Here is a 13,979-nt window from a genome sequence, read left to right as displayed (position 1 = left end):
ATTCTTTTCTTTTTTTCTTTTTCCTCTTTTAAAGACTATATTGGTAACAGATATCTCTATCTTTTAACCTTAAAGCGCCACTGCATGGGGGCTTGATGTGCTTTGGACGTGCTCTGTCTCTGGGTATGTCAGAGGACTGGGACTGCGTGAAGTGGGTTTTAGCCTCACCTGGGGAGGCAAAAAGGAGGGTGGGGGTTAAGGGGAAGAGAAAGAGAGCAGGCTTGATCTATACCTAATCTATCATCTCAATCTTTATAATTACAACTATCAACGTAATAATAAGCTGCATGGCAACAACTCTTGGGGAATAGGAAATTAAGACCTAAACTATTTCACTTCCAGTTAAGACTATAAAATGACATCAAAAACTCAGAATCAGTGTCTCCATGATGGGACAGTTAACTTCGTAAGCTGGAATGTTAAAGGCCTGAATCACGAATTAAAGAGAAAGAAAGTACTTTCTCACCTAACAGGTCTAAATGCTAAAATAGTATTTTTACAGGAAACCCACTTACTAAGTAAGGATCAGTTCCGCTGCAAAAGACTGGACTGGCCAAATGTTCCATTCTAGTTTTACAAAGAAAACTAGAGGGTGGGAATTCTCATACATAGAACAGTACCATTTGTAGCATCAGATGTAGTATTGGATCCTGAAGGGAGATATGTGATGGTCATGGGAGACTTATCTAACTGTAAAATGATTTTGATAAATGTTTATGCACCTAATGTTGATGATAAGGAATTTATACAAAATTTATTTGCATCCATTCCCAATCTGAACACTCATAAACTTATAATGGCTGGGGACTTTAATTGTGTTCTAAATCCACTTTTAGATAAGACTTCCTCCACAGGGGAACGCAACTAACACCGCAAAGATAATTACAAAGTTTATAACTGATCACAACTTATCAGATCCCTGGAGGTTTTAAACCCAAATTCAAGAACATATTCTTTCTACTCACCAGTACATCATTGCTACTCAAGGATTGATTACTTCTTTATAGATAATAACTTCTTGCCTAAGATTAAATCTTGTAAATACGATGCTATTGTTATTTCAGACCATGCTCCATGATCTTGGAGCTGAAATTACTAAGCCCCATACACTCACCCCAGAGATGGCCTCAATCCGCTTCTATTAGCTGACGAGAATTGTACTGAATTTATATCCAAACAAATGAATTCTTTCTAGAGACAAATACATCCCCTGAGATCTCTGCAGGAATACTCTGGGAAACTCTTAAGGCCTTCTTAAGAGGACAGATTATCTCATATCTTTCCCACAGAAATAAATCCGAAGCAAGAAAGTAGCAGAGATAAAAAGCGAAATTACTAAAATAGATGAAGAACATGCCAGACTACCAAGCGAGAATCTACATAAGAGGAGGCAGGCTCTACATTCAGAATTAAACCTCTTGACAACTAAAGAAACTGAACAACTAATTTACAAATCCAGACATCATTATTATGAACATGGAGAGAAAGCTAATAAGCTTTTAGCAACAAATTCACAAGCAAGATGTGCAACGCAATCTCGTAATCACTAACACTAACGGAGATAAAATCATCGAACACAAAAATATAATGTACACTTTTAGAGACTACTATAAATCCCTATATACTACTGAGTTTAAAGAAGACAATATACAATCTAATGCATTTCTGGATACATTACAGATACCACAAATTGACGCTTTTAGTGTGGAGGAACTCGATAAACCTCTGTCATTATCAGAATTACTGGATGCTATAAAGTCACTCCAAGGTGGAAAAGCAGCAGGCCCTGACGGCTACCCTGCAGAGTTTTACAAGAAATTCTCCGCTCAGCTAGCTCCCTCCTATTAGCAACATTTACAGAAGCCAGAGATAACCAATCTCTTCCACAAACCTTTCGCCAAGCACTAATCACTGTCTTTCCAAAACAAAATAAGGACTTATTACAATGTGCATCATACAGACCAATTTCACTTCTGAATAACGACGTTAAAATACTCTCTAAAATCATAGCTAGAAGGATGGAGAAAGTGCTCCCTCAGTAATATCACAAGACCAAACTGGATTTATTAGGGGCCGACACTTATCTTCAAATCTTCGACGCCTGTTTAATGTAATATACTCACCAACTAAATCAAACACCCCAGAAATATTATTATCATTGGATGCAGAAAAAGCATTCGACATGATTGAATGGAAATACCTTTTACTATTTTGGAGAAGTTTGGGTTTGGCCCAACATTTGTGCATGGATTAAATTACTGTATACTAACCCAGAAGCTTCAGTTTGCATCAATAACATTTGCTCAGACTACTTTAAACTAGAACGTGGCACAAGACAAGGATGCCCTTTGTCACCACTGCTGTTTGCAATTGCCATTGAACCACTGGCAATACATTGTCGAAATACTGATCAGATAAAGGGGATTAGCAGAGAAGGACTGGAACAGAAAATCTCATTATATGCAGATGACATGGTACTGTATATATCGGACCCAGAAAATTCTGTGCCTGCAGTCTTAGCAGCACTCACAGAATTTCAAAAGCTCTCTGGTCTCAGAATTAATCTGAATAAAAGTGTACTCTTCCCGTGAATTCTCAAGCATATAATATTAGATTAGACACCCTACCTTTTATCATTGCAGAACAGTTTAAATACCTCGGGGTAAACATCACAAGTAAACATAAAGCTCTTATCAACAAAATTTCGTGTCTGCATGGAAAAAATTAAACAAGACTTGCATAGATGGTCAACCCTTCATCTCACACTAGCTGGAAGAATTAACACTGTTAAGATGAATATTCTTCCTAAGCTCCTTTTTATTTCAAAACATACCAATATACATTAATAAATCGTTCTTTAAGCAATTAGATTCAACAATAACCTCATTTATTTGGAATTCTAAACATCCACGCATCAAAAGAGCGACCCTACAAAGACAAAAGGCAGAAGGCGGCATGGCTCTACCTAACTTCCAGTTTTATTACTGGGCGCAAATATACAGTCGATAAGAACCTGGACACAAATAGAAGAACATACACAGGCATGGACCGCAATAGAAGTAAAATCCTGCAGTACTTCTTTGTATTCCTTGCTCTGTGCTCCAATAAACACACGCTATCGGCAATACACTAATAACCCAATTGTGCTCCACTCACTTAGAATCTGGAACCAATGTAGAAAGCATTTTAAGACGGAGAAGCTTCTTTCTGTGGCACCCTGCAAAAGAACCACCTCTTTCAACCTTCACAAACATATGCAGTTTTAATATCTGGAAAAATTTGGAATTAACTTGCTTAGAGATCTTTATATAGACAACGTCTTTGCATCCTATGAACAATTACATTCCAAATTTAACATTCCAGCTACAAATTTCTTTCACTATCTTCAAATCAGGAACTTTGTTAAACAGAACCTTCCAGATTTTCCTCATCTTGCACCCTCATCCACGCTGGAAAAATATTGCTCAATTTCAAGGAGTTAGACTCCATCTCTACAATATATAAAATCATTTTACAATCCCTTCCTTTCAAAGATCCAAGAGGACACTGGGAAAATGACCTCTCAATTAATATATCAGAAAAGGAGTGGAAAGTAGCAATGCAGAGAATTCACTCAAGCTCCATATGCAAAGCATACAATTATACAACTCAAAATTATATATCGAGCACATCTGTCTCGACTAAAACTCTCCAAAATGTTTCCAGGGCATGATCCAACCTGCGAACGTTGCAACCAAGCCCCAGCCTCACTAGGTCACATGTTCTGGGCCTGCACCAAATTAACATTATTCTGGACAAAAATTTTTAATTACCTCTCAGACAGTCTTGGACTCACAATCCCTCCTAACCCATTAACAGCTGTGTTTGGGGTTCTTCCAGAGGGTCTTAAAGTGGAGAAAGACAAACAAATTGTGATTGCATTCACTACACTGTTGGCACGCAGACTTATTCTGATAAACTGGAAGAACCCAAACTCTCCTCTTTAAGTCAGTGGGAAACTGATGTGTTATATTATTTAAAATTGGAAAAATCAAATACTCAGTTAGAGGATCTGTACAGACTTTTTCAAAACATGGCAGGATCTAATCAGTAATATTTTAAAATAAGTTTATAAAGCACAGAGAATTTGTTAATTTAGGTATTTTTACAAGCCTTAAATTTTACACCGTTTGGCTTGCTCTCTCTCTCAAGGGTGGGGATCGATCTGTTCTTAGCATAATTCTTTTTTTTTGTAAAAACTTGATTGCTATGTATTGATTGTAATAAAATTAATAAATAAAAATTAAAATAAATAAATAAATAAATAAAGTGTTACTCCCAGTATGATTTTATGTGTATGATCTATTAATGATCTATTTTTTTTTTTTTTTTAATACATCACTTTGAAAGTGTCCTTAGCATTGACTATGTACCAAAGCAGACCTGCAGTCCATTCTTGGTACACTTGTCATTTTAAGTGCAATCCTTCATTCAGGAATACTTTTCATACAGGGTTGCATAGCAGGAGACTGGTCAGAGTGCCCATGCTGACCCTTGTCCACCACTAAAATCACCAACAATAGGCACGTGAACATCAGAACAAGACCATGGAGCAATGAAAGAAGGTGGCCTGTTCTGATGTGTCATGGTTTTTTTTTCAGTCATGTGGACTGGCAGCTCCTGTGTGCATCATTTACTTCAAGAAGAGATACAGTAACAGCTGAATGCACTGAGGCCCTGGCATTCATGTGGATGTTACTTTGACATGTACCACCTACCTAAGATTTGTTGCAGATTACATATAGACATTCATGGCAAGTTCACCCCTAGACTTATCCAGGCTGGTGGTAAGGCTGTCCTGGCATTGTAAGCAATCTTTGCTTCCATTTGGGAGACAGGCGTCATCCCAACTGACTGAAAAACAGGACTTGTCCCTATCTGGAAAGGGAAGGGTGATTCCCTGGATTGCGGCAACTACGGGGTATAACACTGCTCACGGTATGGGGTAAGGTCCTTGCCATGGTCATCCTCAATAGGATCTGTGATCACTTACTCAGTCACCAGCAACAAGAGCAGTCTGTGTTTACGCCAAAGAAGTCTACTATTAACCGCATCCTGGCACAGAGGGTTCTCATGGAGTGCAAACGCAAATATCGTCAGAGTTTCTTTGCAGCCTTTGTCAATGTTCGTAAAGCATTCAACTCAATTGATCAAGCTGCCCTGTGGGACATCCTGAGACTTTGCTTGATCCCGTCAAGGTTGCTAGATATAATTTCTGGACTGTACACTGGTACTGTGAGGGCTGTGCAGGGTAGAGGCATAATCTCTGCGTTTTTCCCCAGTTGATTCTGGGTTTCGTCAGGGGTTTGGTCTTGCTCCTACTGTGTTCAATGTTTGCATGGACTGAGTGTTGGGAAGGGCCGTGGCATACATTGACTGTGGGGCATCTGGAGGTGAAGAAAAATTCACTGACCTTGATTTTGCTGACAATGCTGTGATCTTTGTGGAGTCAATGGAGGCTTGGATCTGGGCTATCAAGAGACTGAGCAATCAGGGTCTGAGTGTCTTGGCTAGCAAGTGTCCTGGATAAAAACCAAGATCCAGGCCTTTAATGACCTCTTACGCACAGCCATCAGCAGTGTATCTGTCTGTGGTGATAGTGTCAACCTTGTCGAAAGGTTTACATACCTTGGCAGCGACATTCATGTCTCTGGTGACTCTTCCTATGGGAGATTATGGGGGGTCATGAGGTTGCTGGAAAGTGGTGTGTGCCGCTTCCGATATCTATGCAAAAGGATGAAGGTCCAAGTCTTCATAGAGTCCTGGTGCTTCCTGTCTTGCTATGTGGTTGTGAGACATGGATGCTATCCAGTGACCTGAGACGAAGACTGGACCCCACCAGTACTGTGTCTCTTCAGAGAATCCTTGGGTACCGCTGGTATGACTTTGTGTCGAATGAGTGGTTGCTCATGGAGTCCCAAATGAGGCACATTACCTGCACTGTGAAGGAATTTCAGTTATGGCAGTACGGCCATGTGGCACAATTCCCCAAAGGTGATCTGGCTCACAGGATCCACATTTGTGAGGACCCAAGTGGCTGAACCAGGCCAAGGGGACACCCACGTACCACCTGGCTGTGGCAGATAGGTGGTGATTTCCAGAGGGTGGGACTTGGTGTCTGCCTGGGAGAATGCCAACCAGGATCCTGAGCTGTTTTGTTGTATGGTGTGTGCAGCAATGTGCTGTACTAGTGCATGCTCCCCATCCTGACCTGACCTGTAAATCTTCAAAATAACGCCTAATTTAATTGATAAAAAACAACACTAAAAACGTTTCAAGGATTGGGACCATTGAGAGGGGATAGCACAGTGGTAGCACTGCTGCCTCACAACAAGCAGACTGAGGTTCACGTCCCAGGTCCTCCCTGCATGGAGTTTGTATGTTCTTCCCATGTCCAAGTAGGTTTCCTCCCACAGTCCAAAGACCTGCAGGTTAGGTAGACTGGTATTGCTAAACTGGTTCTAGAGTGTGTGTGAGTGTATTGTGCTGGCCCGAAGTTCTTATGGCCCATTACTTGCTGAGCTTACCAGCTATCTCACAACCCAACCCTGAATAAGCAGGAATAGAACATGGATGAATGGACCAGTAAGGTATGAATTTCTTTCAAGTTTGTGATGAAATCTGTGCTCCCTGACTGTTTACCCACACTAGACCAGTGTTTTGAGGCCAATATTGCCATAATGTGCAAATCCCAATTAAGCCATTGTTGACTGCCCATATATGGCCAATAGTGTTGCCCAAACTGGGCCTACACTGGCCCAATCTCAGTTTGTTTGCCGAGTAGGATTATATTTTTACTAAATGGCGCTGACCTCTCACCCATTATGTTTTGTGTTGTTATTTTCCATATCTTAAAGAGCAAGAATCATCTTCTATCACATTTATTACTGCTACACCTTATAGCAGAAGTAGCTCATCTGATGGAAACAGTGAAGATTCAAATAAGTAGCTAATTTCAGCCTCGTAGATGAGTCGCACTTGGTGAGAATATGATAATAAACAAAGTTCAACTTGATTAAACTTAGTTGAATTGCCGTTGCTAAATTGATCTGAACCTGGTGGTGGACTGACATTCTGTCCAGCGATCTTTCAACTTTTGCTTGCAGCTGCCCCTCTATCCTGTCCTCATGGATGGATGGATGCCTATAACCAGGGCTTGAAGTGGGCTTACCAGCGTGTACCGCCACCTTGCGGTCTGATACACTTCAAACAAGAGTACTGCCAGCTATTTCCACTTTAAGGACTGCCTAAATGGCCATTCAGTTCTTATTAAAAGTTTTTCTTATTGAATTTCCCTGAGGGGATGAATAAAGTATCCATCCATCCATCTATCTATCACATGTATTACTGTTGCACCTTATAGCAGAAGCAGCTTATCTGAAATAAATAGCTGGTTATGACCTGATATGATTAGATGGAATAGAAAAGACAGGTAGGGAATTGGAAATGAGCATATGAGTGAGATGGATCCAGCAGCAGACCTCTGCAGCTCCTTGATTCAGTAGCTCTGCTGGACAGCCAATTGGATTGCAGGTTTTTGTCACGTGGTTTACTTGATTTGAGTCAGACAACCATTTTCAAACCCAAATCTTACCAATAGTGTAACCAGGCGTTATCACTGACGTATAATAAACAAAAGCAAAACCTCCTCAGTGGAGAGGAGCTGTGAAGGTCCATGGCAAGTATCTGTTGGAGTGAATAATGGTAAAAATGCAACTACATCACAATCTAAACTAAAATGTGTTATTCAGTCACTTGACTGAATTCATCCATGTCAGAGTCTGCATCCAGCCCTGCAAGCAGGTCCTCAGACTTGCAGAAAAAACCTCACACTGTTCGATTCCTTTTAAAATAGGGTGGTGCTGGGTTGTCACCTGTTGCACGGCTGTGATTGGGTCCTAATTTGGGATCCTGAGATGGTTTGCCATGTGGTGGGTGCAGCAATTTGCTTTATCAGTGCATGCTTCCAATTGCCTAGGCAGATAAGTTACATCATCCTGATTAACATTTAACAAATCAGGAACAAAAATGATTTACTTTGTACTAATATTCTTTCCAATGAATTAATCATTCTGGCCCTAGAATACTGGCGCCTTAACTAGGGAGCCATTGGCAATCAGCATGCTAAACCAGCTCTATTCGAATATCAACATCTTCACATATAAACCTGTAGTACAACAGAGCAGATCTGAGCATGACTTACTTTCACCATAAGACTGGGGTCGACAGCAGTAAATCTCTTATTCAACCTAAACGTTTTTTGTGTGTTTTTTACATCAATTTTTCTTTTTCTTTAACTTCTGTAACAAAGTATTCCACTTCAATTTGCACTATGTGTATAATTGTATGTGAGAAATCCATCCATCCATCCATTCATTATCCAACCCGCTATATCCTAACTACAGGGTCACGGGGGTCTGCTGGAGCCAATGTGAGAAATCAAATCTAATTTGAACAACAGTAAAAGAACTTTTTTTAAGGTCATCACCACTGGATAAGTCCACCCAGGAGGTGTACAGTCAACAGAAATGTACACTTTAAAATGAGGAAATTGGTTAGAAGAAAACTTGCATGGGTGACAAATCTCCTGGACCAGGGTTGTCTACCCTAGTATAGTCATTAGTGATGCTTTCTTAACTAGATCATACATTTTGGGGCTGAACTTGTGTTAAACCGAAAAAAATATTAGGCTATAGAATGACACTTTAACACAGAGCTACAAATCTGGGTTAAAAAATCTGGACTATGCACCATCTGTGAGAATTATGCACTTATTGTTCCTCATCCATCCATCTCTTCCACTTATCTGAGATCGGGTCACGGGGCCAGCAGCTTGAGCAGAGATGCCCAGACTTTCCTCTCCCCGGCCACCACTTCTAGCTCCTCTGGGGGAATCCCAAGGCGTTCCCAGGCCAGCCGAGAGACATAGTCCCTCCAGCGTGTACCGGGTCTTCCATGGGGCCTTGTCCCGGTTAGACATGCCCAGAACACCTCACCAGGAAGGCGTCCAGGAGGCATCTTGATCAGATGCCACCTCATCTGACTCCTCTCGATGCCAAGGAAGAGTGGCTCTACTCTGACCTCCTCCCGGATGACCGAGCTTCTCACCCTATCTTTAAGGGATATTTATTGTTCCTATCCAGAGATATTTTAAATATGCATATCTTAGTTTTATTGGCACTTTTAAACATGCCTGTTGTATTTATCCTACAACTAAAAAACTATTTCGGACTCATACACTACAGAAACTGGAAATGCATGAATTTCAAATGAACAGAGATATTATTTACTCACAGTGAAACTGTGGTCATCCATAAGTTGAGAAGCCCTACCCTGGAAAAAATTGTTCTGAAATGTTTGTAAAATGAAGCAGTACCACAGGTAGTATTTTCAGACCTGCAAGGTTAATTTTTTTCCATTTTGCTTCCTATATGGATCTCATGTCAGTTTTTTTTTTTTTCCATCTGCCTACAACATGAATGTATAGGAAATACAAAGAAGGGAAATGAGTTGCCTGACAGAAGAGCCCATTATAGTTACAGGTTGGGGTGTACCATTTCAAGCATCAACACTTATTTAACAGTTGATCATATACACAAGATAATATCAACATTATCTTAAATGCACATAACTATTAGTATTTGAGACTCTATTTAAGTATTCTAATAATAGGTTGCTATTATTTTGTTGCAGGTTAATGGATAGTCTGACACCCCTTAAAATGAAATTTTCCAGGAATTGCAGTACACCCTCCTTAACATTCTTGGTTTGGTCTCAGTGCTGGTAAGGCTAAGCGAGGTGAGTACAGTTTATGGTCAAGTGTCTTCTTTTATATTACAAAATAACAGTATGTTTGATGAATAAATTCATTTTCAGTGAATAATAATCAGGCTTGCCACCTAATCTTTGAGGTAATTAAAGCTCAATTCTAATTTGTAAATATCTTATTTAATTATTATTAGAACTTTATTTGTCCCTAGGGGGAGAATTATTATTTTTTTTTTTTTTACAGAAGCCGTTTTCAAAATGAAAAACAGTGAATTTATGAGTTATATAGATATTTATTTTGTTAAAATAACTTTTCTTTTTTTATTAAGGTATATGTTAAGATCCCATATGAAAGGATATTTCAGCCCTATAAAGACTGTTGAGCACCTCAGCTAGAATATCCTGGTTAGACCTGTGTTGGCTGGGATTGGCTCCAGTAGACCCCCTTGACCCTGTAGTTAGGATATAGCGAGTTGGATGATGGATGGATGGATGGATGGATGGATGAATACACCTTCAGTATTTATGTCTGCCTGGAAGACATGGCGTATCTGAATTATACCATTATGCTAAGGAGGGGTGGGGGGGTACAGTGTAAATGGCTGGGGTAATGATTTCACTTCAATGTTATCTTCTCTCTTAACAATATTGGATATGGAATTGAATGTAAGTGCTTTGGTTTTTTCCCATTGGAATAAGTTACTGCTTAGAGGTTGATCTTTGATGGCTCACGAGATTTAAAAGAGATTGTTATTTATCTTTCATTTAAGAATCAACTTTATCTCCTTGGGAGAAAAATGATTTTGACAGAAAAGAGACATGAGTCACAACTGAGTTAAAAGAAGTCAAAATTAGGAATGAAATGCATGTTACATTTTGTTTTCAACTCTTTCAATTATTGGACTGACACCTTTATCCAAGGCAACTTCCAATGTTTCTCACACAATCAGTTACATTTCCAATTGGAGCACAGGCAGGTGAAGTGACTTTCTTGTGGTCACACAGTGTCAGTAGCAGGACTTGAACCCACAACCTCAGGTCTGATGACCAAAGTCCTTGACCACTATGCCACACTGCCTGCCTTTTCTTTTAGAATATTGTATGATCTAACTGGAGCACAACTATATAGAACTGACAGCAACTAATAGACTTTTTCAGAAGCAAGGGCTACAGTAAAGTGTTTTAGTATCACAAACAACCATCCATACATTTCAGCATATATTACTGAGCATACAATGCAAATACTTTCAAACAGCGTAAAAATATCAACACAATGTTTGGAAAATGTGAGTCCATTCATTGTGTGACTTTACCGAGACCTCAAAAGGATTGTGAGACAAAAGAAAATGTCAGTCAGTCATTTTCTAACCCACTTAGTCTTGAACAGGGAGCCTATACCAGCTAGCATAGGGAGCAAGGCAGGAACAAACCCTGGACAGGGCACCAGTCCATCGCAGGGCAAACATAGACACAGTCCAGCTACACACCAGGGCCAATATAGCATCGCCAATACACCTAACCTGCACGTCTTTGGACTGTGGGAGGAAACCCACACAGACAAGGGGAGAACATGCAAACTCCTCGCAGGAAGGGCCAGAGACGTGAGCCCTGGTCTCATTACAGCAGCAGCACCATGGCAGTCAAAAGAAAATGTCATCGTTTTACTTCTTTCTAATCTCATTGTTGTCTAGTAGAAACCAAAAAGATATTAAGGGGATGTCTTTTATGATTTTTCATTCCTATGGGTGTCCAGCAACCACCATCTGTGTCTTGCATCCTATGAGCGAACATTAAGGGAAAATTATATTATTATTTTGCAAACCATAATATAACAGTAATCAAGAGTAGTCTGGGCATTCTTTACTGATACACAAATTAATCCAAAAAGTAAACAGTACCAGGATGTGAAGATGTGGGTTCTGCTCCATGCTCCCATTGCTGTTTGGGAGCCCTTGAACCCTACACCGTCGGTAATGTCACCGATGAGCTAGTCAGTGGAGGCAATAACAATCGAGCAAGGGGATGGTACAAAAAGTGCAGAAGTGCTTTTATTAAAGAGACAATCAAAAACAAAGTGTTCAACAAGTGCAGTGCTTTTCAAAGTTCAATAAATAAATAATCCTTAAATAAAAAAATAAATAGAAACTCTTCTTAAAACAACGAGGTTAAAACTTTCATCAGGAAACAGTATTTAAAATCGATAACAAGCCCGGTGTCTTTCACTCCAGCGTCTCTCCTGCTTCACCCATCTGGGCCCCGCAACAAGTGAGACGCTCACTCTACAGCTGACCTTCTTTATACCTGCTTCTGCTACTACTGCTACTGTCAGTCACCTTCCCGATCCTTGGCTCCGGTCGGCTACCCCTGACAGTGACTTGGGAATCCCCTAACGGCCAAGGCTCTCACGTTGGGGACACGACGTCCCAAGATCCGACCCCCGCTACTAGAGTACTGCACCTTCCGGTCACTCCTGCCCTGCAAAACAAACTCTGCGGGAGCGACCACAACTGTTGGCCAATCACCCAGGCTGCCTTCAGCTGCCTGTGAGCGTTTGCTCGCCTGCTTCCTGCTGCACCAACTTGCTCGCTCTCTTGCTCCCTGTAACCTCCATCCTTTTCATTCTTTTTTTCTCTCGTTTTTTTTTTCTCCCCCTTATCCGACTCGCACTTCTTTTTATTTAGCGAGGAGCCATACCTGCTGCAGCAAATTAGCCACAGGAACAATCACGGATGTGGGCAGTACTTCACCTCTGCACTCGGTGAGAAACGCCCGCACCGCTTGCTACAACCACTATGCCCCCTCACGAAGCCGCCTCTAGTGCTGTGATTATTTATTTAAAAACTGGCCCTTATACCACACAGGAAAAATACAAAACTGTGTACATTTACATCTTTAAACATGCCACTACCAATTTGAATGTACTTTCATAAAAACATCTCAACCAGACCCAAAGGATCAATTTAAGAAACCATTCTGAAGTAAATAACAACCAAATTAAGCTAACAGTCAAGTCAAGTTGGGGAGCAAGCAGTGCTACAGTGCGTTGCTGCACCCACTACACGACAAAACAACTCAGGATCCCTGTTGACAATCCCCCAGGCAGACATGCGGTCCAGTCCCACCCTTCGGAAATGACCTTCTATCTGCTGCAGCCAGGTGTTACGCGGGTGACCCCTTGGCCTGGTCCAGCCACTCGGGTCCCCAACAGTGACGATCTTATGAGCCGGATCGCCCTTGGGGAAACGTGCCGTAACTGACGCTCCCTCACAATGCGGGTAATGTGCCTCATTTGGGACTCAATGAGCAACCGATCATTTGACACAAAGTCAAACCAACAGTACCCAAGTATTTTCTGGAGAGACACAGTATCAAAGGAGTCCAGTCTTCGTCTCAGGTCACTGGATAGCGTCCATGTCTCGCAACCATATAGCAAGACAGGAAGCACCAGGACTCTAAAGACTTGGACCTATGTCTTTTTGCATAAATATTGGGAGCGCCACACACCCCTTTCCAGCGACCTCATGACCCCCCATGCTCTCCCATTCCATCTACTGACTTCATATAAAGAGTCACCAGAGACACAAATGTCACTGCCAAGATAAGTAAACCTCTCGACAAGGTCGACGCTCTCTCTGCAGACAGACACACTGCTGATGGCTGTGCCCAAGAGGTTATTAAAGAATATACAGTATGACTTGTCAATAACACAGAAGAGGAGAACAGTTACCCAGATTCCTTGACGGAATAACCATGTTGTCAGTAGGCCAGTCTTTCTGGCTCAGTTTGGCCACCTAGCCACCTTCACTCTACTGGCTCTCTGGTACAGGAGGAACTGATTTCAAGAAGCCTATAAAAAACTCACATTTTATTACTATACAACATTAAATCACAGTGAATTTCATTTGGCTTTCTGGACTCTGATCAGCAGAAAAAGACTCTTAGATGTCAAAATTAAAAAGGCTCTCTTCAAAGTGGGCTAAATTTATTACTAATTTTGAGCACAAAATAATTGATCACATAAGGGGGTGAATACCCGTTATGCGTAATGCATTTATACATACTGACTATTGACCAACTTCAACTTCATATCTCCTTCAAGCACCAATGGCTTCTAGCTTACAAATTAGTCTTTGTTGTGTAACAAATCACAGAAGCTTTCAAAAACTGGCGTC

The sequence above is a fragment of the Polypterus senegalus genome, chromosome 8, assembly GCF_016835505.1.
Source record: "Polypterus senegalus isolate Bchr_013 chromosome 8, ASM1683550v1, whole genome shotgun sequence".
Lineage (NCBI taxonomy): Eukaryota > Metazoa > Chordata > Cladistia > Polypteriformes > Polypteridae > Polypterus > Polypterus senegalus.
The sequence above is the reverse complement of the archived record's forward strand: the minus strand, read 5'-3'. Positions refer to the sequence as shown.